The 14546-nt window shown below is 53.1% G+C and overlaps 1 long non-coding RNA gene across 1 annotated transcript; it reads left to right on the top strand.

Annotated features, from left to right (window-relative positions):
* Window positions 1-11: 11 nt before the first annotated feature.
* On the top strand, window positions 12-12890 carry LOC141098409 (uncharacterized). Its single transcript, XR_012234222.1, has 3 exons — window positions 12-289; window positions 1637-1750; window positions 11871-12890. It is a non-coding gene; the product is annotated as an uncharacterized lncRNA (long non-coding RNA).
* Window positions 12891-14546: the final 1656 nt, after the last annotated feature.

The following is a 14546-nucleotide window of genomic DNA, read 5'->3' as shown; positions in this document are numbered from 1 at the left end:
AATCTGCGTCACAGCTACAGGGGGCGGGGTCCTGTTCGATACACGCATGCGTCATTTCCGGGGGCGTGGTCGGACTTAGCAAAGGGCCAAAGGCAGGAAGAGAAGCTGCCATCAATTGGTAGAGACTAAATCTAAGTGACAAGAAGGCCCTCTGCTGACGTCATGCCCATGTGACCATGTTTGGGAATGATTTCACAGGAGGGGGCGCTGAAGTTCCTCCATAGAGCTGCGGAGCAGATAGGAGAAAGCTACGCGTGTCATGGTGGGAGTGTTTCGGGATACAGATCAGGTAAGTAAATGTTCATGCAGGTGCTGGGGGTCTGCCTGGGGAAGGGGGGTGATGCTTGCATGGGACTGCGTGCTGGGGGTCTGCCTGGGAAAAGGAATGATGTTGCTTGCATGGGACTGCTTGCTGGGGGTCTGCCTGGGAAAAGGAATGATGTTGCTTGCATGCGACTGCTTGCTGGGGGTCTGCCGGGGAAAGGGAATTATGTTTGCATGGGACTGCATTCTGGGGGTCTGCCTGGGGAAGGGGTGCAGGTTGCATGGGACTGTGTGCTGGGTGGTCTGCCTGGGGAAGGGGGTGAAGCTTGCATGGGACTGCATGCTGGGGAAGGGTGTTTTGCTTGCATGGGACTGCGTGCTGGGGGTCTGCCTGGGAAAGGGAATAATGTTGCTTGTGTGGGACTGCGTGCTGGGGGGGCTGCTTGGAGAAGGGGGTGATGTTGCTTGCGTGGGACTGCATGCTGGGAGTCTGCCTGGGGAAGGAGACATTGTGTAGGACTGGGTGCTGCGGGGGGCTGCCTGGGGAAAGGGGTGACGTTGCTTGCCTGAGACTGCATGCTGGGGGTTGCCTGGGGAAGGGGGTGACGTTACTTGCATGGGACTGTGTGCTGGGGGGGGCTGCTTGGGGAAGGGGGCCATGTTGCTTGTTTGTGGGGCTGAGTGATGGGGTGCTGCCTGTGGAAGGGGGTCATGTTCCTTGCGTGGGGGTCTGCTTGGGGAAGGGGGGACATGTTCCTTGCGAGCGGGACTCGGGGTCTCTGTTGGGAAGGGGGGCTGCGTGCTGGGGGTCTCTATGGGGAAGGGGGCCATGTTGCTTGCGATGGGGGCTGTGTTGGGGGTCTCTGTTGGGAAGGGGGTCATGTTTCACCCGTGGGGGGCTGGGAGTATCTGGGGAAGGGGGTCTTGTTGCTTGCGTGAAGGGGTATGCGTGCTGGGGGTGTATCTGCGGAAGGGGGCTGATGTTACGCACATGGGTCTGCGTGGGGTAGGGGGCTGATGTTTCACGGCGCTTTGCATGTTAGTGTGTGATGTCACTTGCGGTGGGGGGTGCGCAGGGATGTATAGTGCTACGTGTGGGGATGAACAGGAGAGGGGATGAAGTTGGAAATCTGAGGAAGAGATTGATATTACTTAACATGAGAATCTCTGCCTGAATTTGAGGAGTGGGACACATGACGTCCGGTTAATGACTGACCTCTGGGAGCGAAACTGCGTGACAATAATGTCTCCAGATCCTGGGCTTTATTCTCTACTCGCACGCTGTGCAGTTCAGTATTAGCCTGGTGGCCACTGGAATCAGCCACTACGTGTATCGAGTTTTCTGCATTATTTTTTTTCTGTTTTATTCTAGGTATTGTGGCTTTTCCCCATCCTGTGTCCCCCACAGCACTGACCTCCCTGCAGATGTAATTTCATCACTGCACATCTCTTCAACGAGTGGAATGCTGGTGCCTCCACAATCCATGTGAGGAATGACACTGTGGGCGTCTGATAATGTCAGATAGAGGAGGATCCCCTCTCGTCCGTCCCCCCCCCTCTCGTCCGTCCCCCCCCCTCTCGTCCGTCCCCCCCCTCTCGTCCGTCCCCCCCCTCTCGTCCGTCCCCCCCCTCTCGTCCGTCCCCCCCCTCTCGTCCGTCCCCCCCCCTCTCGTCCGTCCCCCCCCTCTCGTCCGTCCCCCCCCTCTCGTCCGTCCCCCCCCTCTCGTCCGTCCCCCCCCTCTCGTCCGTCCCCCCCCCTCTCGTCCGTCCCCCCCCCTCTCGTCCGTCCCCCCCCTCTCGTCCGTCCCCCCCCTCTCGTCCGTCCCCCCCCTCTCGTCCGTCCCCCCCCTCTCGTCCGTCCCCCCCCTCTCGTCCGTCCCCCCCCTCTCGTCCGTCCCCCCCCTCTCGTCCGTCCCCCCCCCTCTCGTCCGTCCCCCCCCCTCTCGTCCGTCCCCCCCCCTCTCGTCCGTCCCCCCCCCTCTCGTCCGTCCCCCCCCCTCTCGTCCGTCCCCCCCCCTCTCGTCCGTCCCCCCCCCTCTCGTCCGTCCCCCCCCCTCTCGTCCGTCCCCCCCCCTCTCGTCCGTCCCCCCCCCTCTCGTCCGTCCCCCCCCCTCTCGTCCGTCCCCCCCCCTCTCGTCCGTCCCCCCCCCTCTCGTCCGTCCCCCCCCCTCTCGTCCGTCCCCCCCCTCTCGTCCGTCCCCCCCCTCTCGTCCGTCCCCCCCCCTCTCGTCCGTCCCCCCCCTCTCGTCCGTCCCCCCCCTCTCGTCCGTCCCCCCCCTCTCGTCCGTCCCCCCCCTCTCGTCCGTCCCCCCCCCTCTCGTCCGTCCCCCCCCCTCTCGTCCGTCCCCCCCCCTCTCGTCCGTCCCCCCCCCTCTCGTCCGTCCCCCCCCCTCTCGTCCGTCCCCCCCCCTCTCGTCCGTCCCCCCCCCTCTCGTCCGTCCCCCCCCCTCTCGTCCGTCCCCCCCCCTCTCGTCCGTCCCCCCCCCTCTCGTCCGTCCCCCCCCCTCTCGTCCGTCCCCCCCCCTCTCGTCCGTCCCCCCCCCTCTCGTCCGTCCCCCCCCCTCTCGTCCGTCCCCCCCCCTCTCGTCCGTCCCCCCCCCTCTCGTCCGTCCCCCCCCCTCTCGTCCGTCCCCCCCCCTCTCGTCCGTCCCCCCCCCTCTCGTCCGTCCCCCCCCCTCTCGTCCGTCCCCCCCCCTCTCGTCCGTCCCCCCCCCTCTCGTCCGTCCCCCCCCCTCTCGTCCGTCCCCCCCCCTCTCGTCCGTCCCCCCCCCTCTCGTCCGTCCCCCCCCCTCTCGTCCGTCCCCCCCCCTCTCGTCCGTCCCCCCCCCTCTCGTCCGTCCCCCCCCCTCTCGTCCGTCCCCCCCCTCTCGTCCGTCCCCCCCCTCTCGTCCGTCCCCCCCCTCTCGTCCGTCCCCCCCCTCTCTTCCGTCCCCCCCCCTCTCTCTTCCGTCCCCCCCCCTCTCTCTTCCGTCCCCCCCCTCTCTCTTCCGTCCCCCCCCCTCTCTCTTCCGTCCCCCCCCTCTCTCTTCCGTCCCCCCCCTCTCTCTTCCGTCCCCCCCCTCTCTCTTCCGTCCCCCCCCTCTCTCTTCCGTCCCCCCCCTCTCTCTTCCGTCCCCCCCCTCTCTCTTCCGTCCCCCCCCTCTCTCTTCCGTCCCCCCCCCTCTCTCTTCCGTCCCCCCCCCTCTCTCTTCCGTCCCCCCCCTCTCTCTTCCGTCCCCCCCCTCTCTCTTCCGTCCCCCCCCTCTCTCTTCCGTCCCCCCCCCTCTCTCTTCCGTCCCCCCCCCTCTCTCTTCCGTCCCCCCCCCTCTCTCTTCCGTCCCCCCCCTCTCTCTTCCGTCCCCCCCCTCTCTCTTCCGTCCCCCCCCTCTCTCTTCCGTCCCCCCCCCTCTCTCTTCCGTCCCCCCCCTCTCTCTTCCGTCCCCCCCCCTCTCTCTTCCGTCCCCCCCCCTCTCTCTTCCGTCCCCCCCCCTCTCTCTTCCGTCCCCCCCCTCTCTCTTCCGTCCCCCCCCTCTCTCTTCCGTCCCCCCCCTCTCTCTTCCGTCCCCCCCCTCTCTCTTCCGTCCCCCCCCTCTCTCTTCCGTCCCCCCCCCTCTCTCTTCCGTCCCCCCCCCTCTCTCTTCCGTCCCCCCCCCTCTCTCTTCCGTCCCCCCCCCTCTCTCTTCCGTCCCCCCCCCCTCTCTCTTCCGTCCCCCCCCCCTCTCTCTTCCGTCCCCCCCCCCTCTCTCTTCCGTCCCCCCCCCCTCTCTCTTCCGTCCCCCCCCCTCTCTCTTCCGTCCCCCCCCCTCTCTCTTCCGTCCCCCCCCCTCTCTCTTCCGTCCCCCCCCCTCTCTCTTCCGTCCCCCCCCCTCTCTCTTCCGTCCCCCCCCCTCTCTCTTCCGTCCCCCCCCTCTCTCTTCCGTCCCCCCCCTCTCTCTTCCGTCCCCCCCCCTCTCTCTTCCGTCCCCCCCCCTCTCTCTTCCGTCCCCCCCCCTCTCTCTTCCGTCCCCCCCCCCCTCTCTCTTCCGTCCCCCCCCCCTCTCTCTTCCGTCCCCCCCCCTCTCTCTTCCCTCTTGTTTTGCTTACTAAAACTCATTATTATTCATTTGTATGTATGCATATATTTCTCATTTTTCTAACTATTTGACTTAATAAATAATTTGCCAGCTATGAGTTGAATTTTCATTTCTACCATAATAAAGCTCAGGATGACATTAGTGGAGAGTAAATGCAGTTGGATCTGTATCAGGCTGTGTTTACACATTGCGGTTTATTGGGGAAACGATCTGCAGGGAAGTCCTCACCAGTAGACCAGACCCGAACTTCCATCTAGCCCATACAGCTGGATTAGCTGTATGTTTTTGTTTTTTTTTTTTGTTTTGTTTTTTTTTTTTTTTTTATCCATAATTGTTTTTTTTTTTTTTTTTAAGAAGACATAAGCTGCTTTTCGCTGAGGGTTTGCCTGCTGCTGCTGTGAGGGAGGGACAGGGCCGTAGTCATGACCGAGGCCAGCTGTCTAGTCGTGCTCTGACCTCCCATCACATGAAAACAGTGTCCATTACTCAGCATACCTGTGGCTTCACTTTCTGCTCCGTCAATGTCTGCTCTGCATTTCTGGAGGCTCTAGACGGATCCGCACAAACTGAGACACAGTCCATTTCCACTTTCAAATGAACAATTTTACTGGTTTCCTTATGCAGAACATCCATGTTCAACACAGCATTACCAAGAGGTTCCATCATGCACATTTCTTCCTCTTTCCCTGTACGCCTTTCCTTGTCATACAGCACATACCCGGGTCAGACCGTATCATACGGTTCCTCAGCGTCCTTACTGTCCACCCTTGCTACGGTTAGGTGTTCCCTTATCTGTTTTGCCCCAGACATAAGAGCATCATCCCACGAAGTCAGCTGCCACATGATGAGCGACCTGCCCTTCTGCACTGTCTTTTGTGGTAACGCAGCGTTCTCCCTGTCCAAACTCACTGCCCTTGGGACGAGTTCCTTAAGCCATTTAGCCCCAGTTCTGAGGGCATCAGCCCATGCAATAAGTTGCCACATTATGGAGCCACTTACGTCCCTGTACTATCCTGGCCTTGTCCTTAGCCTCTGTTCCAACAGTGCTGTAGCCCGCTGCTGTTCTGGCCTGTTGCCCTGGATGGCTGGGCTTCTCTCTTGAACGTTGTGTGGTCACAATGGTGCTGGGCTATAGAGCCCACCTGAGCTACAGGGCGCCCTGGCTCCGACTGAACATAATCAGGAAGTCCTCCTGTCTTAATGAACATCTTATACAAAGCAGCAGTAATAAATATGTATATTATGAAACATAACACAATAGCAGTAGTCAAAAGTAAACATTATACATAAATATACACTATAACATACGGTACCGGGACAAGCAAGAAATGCAGGGATATAATATACCTCTTTACACTGCCACCACTGATGTGACAGGCTGTGGCATATTTTCCAGAGGAAATATATATCTTTGTAATGTTAGCAATATTCACATTTTTATTTTTTAGTACTAATGGTTTACAAAATTCTGACGATCTGTGACAGAGCTGGAATGAATGTGTCGCATGTATTTATCTTGCTACATCAATTAAGGAATGTGCTCCTCAGACCTCCTGGAGACTTCACAACCCTGGATCAGACCTAAAATCACGGGGCAATTAAACCTCACACTCCAAATCTATGAACTGCTGCAATATTTATGGCCACAACTGTTTCCCCCCTCCCATATTGATAGTTATGCTTCACTTATTTCCTACAAGATCTGTTTTGTATAATACTGTATGTTCCTCTTCAAAAGGAATCAGTCCTTTCGAAGGCCAGGTACCTCTCGGAGGCAAGAGTACAGGAGCCAGGGGAAATCCTCGGGGTCCAAACAGTAGTACCCACAGTAGAGGCGGAAAAGGTAGAGGTTCCCTGTTCGGGTCATGCTCAAAATTGAGAAGGCAGTGACACCATCTTGGTCGGGGGCGCCTCAGTCACTTTGCGTCAAATTAGTCACAGATAACTCAGAACCAATGGGTTCTAAAGACGATATGAGAGGGTTATAGGATAGAGTTCTCCCCCCCCCGAGAGACTTTAACGCCCTAAAGAGCTCGACCGTTATAGTTCCAGTGCCCCAAGCAGAAACTGGCGAGGGTCACTACTCGTCCCTGTTTTCCATCATAAAGCCATTGGGCGAGTCACGCACAATAATAAACTTAAAACTCTTGGGTCAGTAACAAAAAATCAGGATGGAGTCAGTAAAATCCACGGACCACCGGGTAGACAAGGAGGACCTAAAGTGCACCCTCGATCTAAAAAGTGCCTGTTATCAGGTTTCTATCTATCTAGCTTCCCAGAAATACCTGAGTTTTGCGGTAAAAATTCAGGGACGGACCTGCCACTTTGTTTCAGTGTCTTCCTTTCGGTCTGGCCTCAGCTCCCCAAGTTTTTACCAAGCTGGTCGCTGAAGTGGTGGCCTTCCTAATGAGCCAGGGCATCATCATCATCCCATATCTCGACGATTTTCTCCTAGTGGCAAGCTCATCAGAGGAACTCCAAAACCACAGAGAGAAGACTATTAGCACTCTGGAAACCCTAGGCTGGATCATCAACAGGGAAAAATCGCACCTAGCTCCGAAAAGGAAGAACTTTTTTTGGCAGTATTACTGGATTCAAGTTGCAGAACATCCTTCCTACCTCGAGGAAAAACAGATCGGTGCGGAACAGAGAGAAGGAACTCTTGAAGGGCCGGATATCCATCAGGTCCGCAATGCGGATCTTAGGTCTGATGACATCCTGTATCCCATGTGTCCGCTGGGCACAAATTCATTCAAGAGCCCTGCAGAAGGAAGTACTATCAGTCTGGGATCGACGTTGGTCCTCCCTTGACAGGAAAATATCTTTATCCCTCGTGGGAAGGTCTCTACATTGGTGGATTCAGCCAAAGAACCTAGAAGTGGGTGTTCCTTGGGTCACCTCCCCTTGCTTAGTTATTACCACCGACACCAGCAGGTGGGGATAGGGAACACACCTGGAAGGGAAGATTCTCCAGGGAGAATGGCCAGCAGACATACAGTCCGCGTCATCAAATTACAGAGAGCTCTACACGGTTTTGGAAACCCTAAGATGGAACCAGGCACAACGTGACGGCAGTATCCTTCCTGCGCCACCAAGGGGGAACCAGACATCGGAAGCACCAGGACATGGCAGAGATGACAGTCCTAGCAGTGACAGCAGTCCACCCCGAGGCGTTTCAGAATGTCGTGGCAGATTATCTATGCAGACTGAAGATCCAGTCAACAGAGTGGGAGTTAAACGAGGTGTTCCATTATTCATGTCGACTCGGGGCAGACCTCGGATAGACCTGTTTGCAGCCAGGAAGAACGCAAAGATGGACAGGTTCTACTCGTTGAAAGCCTGAGAAACTTTCGGATGCTATTGGAGTATCGAGTGGGGTACCTGCAAGAGATTCAGCAGTAGAGGCTGGACCGTCGGCGAATCAATAAAGAGGTACGGAACACCAGGTGGCGGCCACCTTCAACCCAAGATGTAAGGACCCAAATGGTTCCTCCAAGAAGTGACATGGCAGATGGCCGAAGAATGTCAGCAAGTGGTAGTTCGACTGGCAGGACGAAGCTGAAAGACCGCAGTTCCTGTGAGATGCTGAATGAGTCAGACTCAGGCCAGACAGTAGTCTGAACTAAGACTTATGACTGCACTGACTGGGGGAGCTGGTCGGAGATCGGAACAAACAGGGAGAGGACTGTGGTGACTAAACAGTGTCTGTTGATGCAGACAGACTGTGATTGGAGGGCCAAAGATCAGGGCCGATATTCTGACCGCTGGAGGCTGGGGAGGCCTAACGTAGGAATGAGGCCGTATGACAGACGGGGACGGTTCTCTCGACCTGTGGGGCAAGGTGTAGTGAGTGCCCGGTCTCGAGATCTTGGGGTTATGCTGTGTTCAACCCCACAGGTTTGAACAGAGGGGGGAGGTATGTGGTGTAGTGACCACTGTGTCCGCTAGGGGGCGCTGTGTGGATGTCCCAAGAGAGCGGATCAGTGGCAGAATACTGAATGACCATTGTGTATCTCAAGGTGGGTGGCCTTGAGATGGAGACTTATGTGTGTGTTGATCAGCAGTGATACTGCTGAGGTGCTGTTTCAATGTATCCGGGAGAAGTCTCCAGGTAGCTGGGGAGACGGGCAGCACTAGTTACCTACAAATCCATCCGGGGGTGTGGTTGAGAACGATATTGTAAAGTGTGTGAGAATGGTTCAAGGACCTGTGATGAGGTCATAGCCATGTGACCCGGTGGGCGTGGCTACGGACCATATAAGGTGGCCAGGGTAGGTCACATGAGGTGAATGCAGGGACCCAGTAGGTCTGTTTGGAAGGTTTCGCTGGGAGAAGTGTCTGCCTCCCTGAAGTGCCTGTGTGTAATGGTTGCACGTGTCTGAGAATTCCCAGAGGAGGGAATGGACGTCTGCATCATGGAGAAGCAGCCATGAGGTAAAACCCTGACGGGGTGAAAACTGCGAGGCTAGAAAGCCTGCGCAATGGACATTGCATAACCTGTGTGAGTACAGGATAATCAGAGTGGAGCTCTGTCATGGACGCTATGCCGTTTGATATGAACTTTATGTTGCTGGTCATGGTTTATGATGCGAAAATAAACCGCTTGGACCGTGACTGTTTTATGGAAAACCTGTGCCGGATGTGATTTATTGGTTGCCAAGCGAGTATCCCCTACCAGAATCACAGCGCTACCTCACAGTGTCCACACTAATATGAATATGGTTGTTTCTTCTTTAATACTGTTTTTTATACATACCATTCAAAGAGAGATTTATAGATACGGATTCCTTGGGATCAGACTCCAGAGTCCAAGTTATATAGACAAAACGCTGATAGACGTATTATGTTTTGTGTTTTCTCTTCTTTTTTTCCTTGTTGGGCATCAATTGATATTTGATTATAATTATGTCCTTTTTCTTTTGTATATGTTCTAACAGCAATCTTTAAGAAATTCTCTGATGAAGGCTTGATGTTTGGCCGAAAACGTTTAGAGTAACACTTTAATTGGATGCCTATCGTTTTTTCACTAATTTGAGTGCCAAGTTTATTATTATTCTAAATCTGCAGATGTGACAGCTGTCATGGAAGATCATCGCAGGAATGTGGACAGGTAAATATTTTTTTAGTCAATTAAGAATCAAATAAAATGGTGTCTTTTATTTCAAATAAAATATTATTTTCTGGGTGTTGTCTCTTTTTTTAATCTCTTTGTAGGTTAGTAATGGCGGTGTCTTATAGACGCCTCTCATTACTAACCTGGGCTTGATGGCAGCTGGTGCCGCCGTGAACCCCACCCCCATTACCCCCTGCCACTGCACCAGGGCAGTGTGGAAGAGCAGGGCTAAGTGTTAGGAGTCAGATTTCTGCCCGTACTATGCAGGAATCTAGACCCTCACATTCTGCAGTCTCCTGCTCATTGTCTACTGCAGAAGATATTGCAGAGGAGATTGTCTTGCAGCAACTCTCTTCGGAGGCTAAGTCCTTATTTCCATCCTCTGAGCATGCTCGTGGAACGAGTCCCCATTGGTGTTCGGGAGTCAGGTGCTCAGGTCCTGCTCCTAATCCCATTGGTTCAGCTCAGAGTTCTGGAGACTTCTGGAAGGTCCCGTTTGCTATAAAAAGTGCACATGGCTGTTCCGCCATGCACTAGTATAGTCATACGTGCTGCTGTGTGTATGTTGATGGATGCATGATCTGGCGAATGACTCATTTGAAACCCCATTCTTATGATATTACGTCTGTGTGAGGGAATGAGTTATAGCCTGTATTAGCGCCAGCGCGCCATTGCTCCACAAGCACACCTGCTAGCGTCCAACATCGCGCCTACGTTACTGCGGTGTTATCTTGCGGCAAGTCCCACGCCGCGCTGCTGTAGCAGCTTTAGTGTGCGTTCGCAGTTGCAACGCTGTGCACACTAGTGTTTATGGTAGGTCTTTTCGGATGTAGTGCCGTCATCTTGAACTACTCCGGTGACCATTTACCGCTTATGTGCCGCTGAGTCTCTGTGCCTCTAACAGGCTCAGTGCAATTATATTTATTATTTGTATTAGCAGCTCTGTGAATACAACAGAGATTGCTTTTGTGCACCTGGGTGATATCTAGCCCTGTGCACACTACCGCCAGATTGCTCTGCCACCATCTAGCAGCGGTTTTAACACATACTGCACGGTGGACCCCGAGTGGCGAACGCACTTTATTTATATTTTTTATTTAGTGCATTCCGCCACTTCTAACATTATACTAGCGCCAGGGTCTGGCTAGTGATGGCAGAACAGCAGCAACTCTTACAGTGCATTTGCCAGCTAGAGGGCACTCTCTGCTGCGCAGTCCACTGAAGCTGCTGTAAATGCACTCACAGATGCGGTTAGTGCATTCCGCCACTCCTGACACTAAGTGCCAGATTTGGCGCACAAATATGATGTGCCAAATCTGGGGCAGCTGGGGGCTGATATTATAGCCTGTGGGGCCTATAACCATGGCCCCTCTCTAGGCTATTAATATCAGGTCGCAGATGTCCGCTTAACCTTTGCTAGCTACAATTTATTGGGGGACCCCACGTCATTTCTTTTGAGGGTCCCCCTGTAGAATGGCCAGCAAAGGCTAAGCTAACTGCTGCGGCCTGGTAATAATAGCCGCACCAGGGCAGTGTGACAGAGCAGGGCTCAGCGCCAGATTTAGCGCACAAATATGATGCGCCAAATCAGGGGCAGCTGGTGGCTGACATTATAGCCTGGGGGGCCTATAACCATTGCCCCTCTCTAGGCTATTAATTTCAGGTCACAGCTGTCCTCTTAGCCTATAGAATGACCAGCAAAGGCTAGGCTAACTGCTGTGGCCTGGTATTAATAGCAAGGGAAGGGGCCATGGTTATCGGCTGCTTCCCAGACTATAATATCAGCCCTCAACCTTCTGCTGGTTATTAAAATTGTGTGGGAGCCCACACTTTTTTTTTTTTTTTTAAATACAAAGACATAATTGTACAGCGTATGTAGGTCCATTCGCTGAAAGCACCTGCATACACTGTAAGGACAGTGTATCACGTCCACATATCCACACTACTGCAAGCAAATGGTTATGCGTATCAGTGTCTCCGGTATGTGTCAAAAATGTCATCACGACTCGTACCGGAGATTCTCTTGAAAGAGCCGTGTAGGGGTGTTGTGTGTGTGTGTGTGCGCGCGCATGTATACACGGGTTCATACATATCTGCATAAGTTTGGTGTGTGTGTTTCATTGTGTGTGTATATATATATATATATATGTATGTGTGTGTGTAAATGTATATATAGATAGATACAATATTTTTTATTTTGAATCCACATTTTTTTTTTACTAAATTTATTGACTAGACCGCGCTAGTGAGGAGTACAAGGCCTCACATAATAAATGGGATGCGTGGCTGACCATAGTCACAGAAATTTACCCACAGTGGCCTCATCTACCAAAATTTATTTTGAGCACCAGGAATTTGCGGAGGTAAATTATATATATTTTTTTTATCTCCAATTTTTGCAAAAGTCTTTTATTAACATTTTTTTTTTATTATTTCTACAGCACTGAAGGCAATATAAGGGCCCAAACACCAATATTCCATGATGGCAACAGCACAGAGCACAAACTAGGAGAGGAGTCAGGACTTTTTCTTCTGTTCCTCGCCAGATACTCTGGAGGCCAGTCCGTCTTCTGCTTTTTCTGCTGCTGGTTTGTCATCGTCATGTGCTGATGGAGGTTCGTCTTCTGCTGTGGAAGTGGCGTCGGGGTCTACTGATGTTGGTCCTGCCTCTGGTGCTGCGCCTAGTTCTGCTGGTGGCGTGTCAAAGCCTACTGGGATGATGGGGGCTGGTTCTGCCCGTCCCGTGGCATTGAGAAGGGTGGCACCCAAGAAGGGCAAAAAGAAAGAGGTTTCGACTAGTGTGATTGAAACACTCACTAGTCGAACCCTCAGTCTGATAGATAATGCAGAACAACAAGATGAGCTGGACAAATTAGGCTCATGGTTAGCCGGCCACCTAACATCCATGCCGCGGGACAGGCAGAAAGTATACATGTCAGCAGCCAACGTTCTGCTAATGGCTGTTGACGTCCCATCCCCTATACCCCCGTCAGCAGCCATAATGACGGAGATTGTTAATGTATTTAATAAACCAAGTGTGCCTCCACCACCACCAGCAGCTGCATTGCAGCGTTTTGGGCAGGCGGAAGCATATAGGCCCGACTCTGCTGACGCCTACAATTCTGGACGCCCACCAGCCCCTCCAGCAACAGCCCTTCACACAGTGTCCCCCAATACGAGCCTGTCCTCCCAAGACATGTTCCCGGGGTATGGGTACGAGCCGGAGTACCAGCTGTTTTAAGCACATTATTTCACCACCGAGCCCGGCCGGCCCAACACCCCCCCCCCCCCCCCTCCCCTGTCCTGTTGACAGGTCGTTCTACTGTCCATTTTTGAAGGACATGGAAAAGTTTTGACAATGTTTGTCCAATTGTTTTTATATAAAATAATTTTAGCTAAGTTGTTTGGTTTATATGTTTGACACATATCTAATGTTTATAACAAAAATTGTATTAGGAAAACTGTGTTTGTGGTCATCTTTTCTAAATAATAGAGTATATGCTTAATTACAAGAATGAAAAAAAATGGAGAAGAGGGGTTGGACTAGGAAATGACCTCATATGAGCCTTTTTTTTTTTTACCCAACTTTATTTGTGCTCCAAAACGCTTAAAAAAAAACTCTTAAAAAATGCTTAGAAAATACGCTTAAAAAATGCATCAAAATCTCCATGCGTTTTTCCGGGCAAGGGGGTGCGGATTTGCTGAGGAAAAATCTGCTTCAATTCTGCAACGTGGGCACATAGCCTTATAGTTGACATCACCCAACTTCTAGACCACCTCATATGGCCCTTGCCACTTGGCCAGGAATTTGGTTTCTACGGTGGGGATCAACAAAAGCACCTGGTCCCCAGGGCTAAACTGTCTCAGCCTCGCAGCCCAGTTGTAGACCCTCGCCTGGGCTTCTGTGTAACTTCTGCTTCCCAAGTCTCCTTGGCAACATTAAGAAGTCCTTGGGGGTGCCGTCCATATAACAGCTCGAACGGTGAGAACCCCGTAGAGGCCTGTGGGACTTCCCTGATGGAGAACAGAGGTATGGTAGGAGGCAATCCCAATCTCGGCCATCCTTCTCCATGAACTTCTTCAGCATGGACTTCAAGGTCTTATTAAACTTCTCTACCAGGGCGTCTGTCAGCGGATAGTACACTGACTTCTTAAGTTGGGTAATCTGTCTGGAGAGCCTTGCACAACTCCATCCTTACCTTGGACATAAACTGTGTCCCCTGGTCTGTCATGATCTCCTTTGGCAGGCCCATCCGGGAGAAAATATGGACTAGCTCTTCTGCTATACTCCAGGCAGGGTAGTTTCTCAGTGGTACCGCATCCAGGTACTGCGTAGCTTAGTCCATTACCACCAGGATGTACTGATGACCCCTGGCAGACTTAACTAAGGGGCCGACCAGGTCCATGGCAATCCGGTCAAACAGGACCTCAATTATGGGTAATGGAACTAGGGGACTGCGGAAATGGGATAGGGGGCAGTTAGCTGATAGGTAGGGCATGATCGGCAGAAATTAACAATGTCCCTGTGACACCCATGCCAGTAAAATCTCTGAAGGACTTATCTACACCTAGGTCCCCCCCAAGACATGAGCATGACCCAGATCTAGTACCTATAGGGTCCCGGGACTAAGCTGCTTTAATACTTCCCCTCTTTGTTTAGTGACCCGAAATAGCAACTCCCCATTGACCGTAAAGTGCGGGAACCTGGTGTCAGCCCCTGGCTCCAGGGGAGTCCCATTTATCACAGTCACATTTTCCAATACATTTTTCAAGGTCAATGTCGTGAGTACCTGGGACGTTGTTCCAGGTACAACCACCAGGGGGCGAGGACGTGAGAACAGAAGCTCACCGTAAGGACCTGCAGTTGCGGGGCCAACACTGTTAGATGGCAGTAGAGAGGTCGAACACGGCCGAGCTGTTATCAGGAGGGAACACAGTACCAGGGGGTGAGATAACAGCTAAGTCAGGGGCAAGCCAAAGGTCAGAAAGCCGGTTGGAAACGCAGCATCAAAAGGGGTGAAACGGGAGCACAGTCAAAAACACGCCAAAGTGTCGGAGCCGGGCAGGACCAGAGAAAACAGACACGGAATACAGCAGGGCAGGACAGAATACAAACC

The sequence above is a fragment of the Dendrobates tinctorius genome, unplaced genomic scaffold (genome assembly GCF_039654945.1).
Source record: "Dendrobates tinctorius isolate UK_male_01 unplaced genomic scaffold, ASM3965494v1 ptg000010l, whole genome shotgun sequence".
Classification (NCBI taxonomy): Eukaryota; Metazoa; Chordata; class Amphibia; order Anura; family Dendrobatidae; genus Dendrobates; species Dendrobates tinctorius.
This window is presented reverse-complemented; position numbering and strand designations above follow the sequence as displayed.